The sequence below is a fragment of the Benincasa hispida genome, chromosome 9, assembly GCF_009727055.1.
Source record: "Benincasa hispida cultivar B227 chromosome 9, ASM972705v1, whole genome shotgun sequence".
Lineage (NCBI taxonomy): Eukaryota > Viridiplantae > Streptophyta > Magnoliopsida > Cucurbitales > Cucurbitaceae > Benincasa > Benincasa hispida.
The window spans coordinates 46,042,649-46,043,467 of NC_052357.1; the positions used below are offsets into that span (position 1 = coordinate 46,042,649).

The 819-nt window shown below is 42.1% G+C and overlaps 1 non-coding gene across 1 annotated transcript; it reads right to left on the reverse strand.

Moving 5' to 3' along the window:
• LOC120087386 lies at positions 1 to 107 on the reverse strand. Its single transcript, XR_005484522.1, has one exon. It is a non-coding gene; the product is annotated as a small nucleolar RNA R71 (small nucleolar RNA).
• Positions 108 to 819: the final 712 nt, after the last annotated feature.

Consider the following 819-nt stretch of genomic DNA (forward strand, 5'->3'; position numbering starts at 1 on the left):
AGAAGGAGGAAGTTGTTCACTAATTTTGAACAAGATATTGACGAATCGCTCAGTGATGCCTAGGTGAGGTTTAAGAGGCTGGTAAGAGATTGCCCGCATAATGACTTACCAGATTGTTTACAAATGGAAATTTTCTACCATGGATTGAACCCTACATCACAGATGGCTGCCAATGCAACAGCAGCTGGAGGTCTGCTTGATAAAACTTACGACGAGGCTAAGAATATCCTTGATTGCATTTCCAAGAATCATGAAGACTGAAAAGAAAGTGATCAAAGATTGAGAATTAAAGACAGTGACGCAAACAACGGGGCCATCGCATCCCTACAGAACCAAATGATTATGATGATGAATTTGATACAAGGAATCGCAATCAGCAACCCAGGAACACAAAGGGGGTAGGTCAACGCAATCGACCAAGCGAGCGCAAGTTGTGCTACTTGTGGTGAAGGCCATCCAATGGAAGAGTGTCCGAAGAACCCTTAGTCTGTCTATTTTGTGAAGAATAATCCGTTTTCCAATATGTACAACCCCGGGTGAAGAAACCACCCTAACTTTGCGTGGAAAAATCAATAACAAAATTTTCAACCAATGGCGCAAAAAGAAGGTCCACTAAGATTTTTCCCACGAACAAACGGTCAAACGCAAAATCAAGCCAGCAGTTCACAGACGCCATCTTCATCTTTGGATAGCTTACTGAAGAAATATATTGAAAAGAATGAAACAGTGCTTCAGAACCAAGTGACGTCTATCTGCAATCTTGAAATTCATATAGGACAGATTACGGGCGAACTCAAAAGTAGACCGCAAGGGGCACTG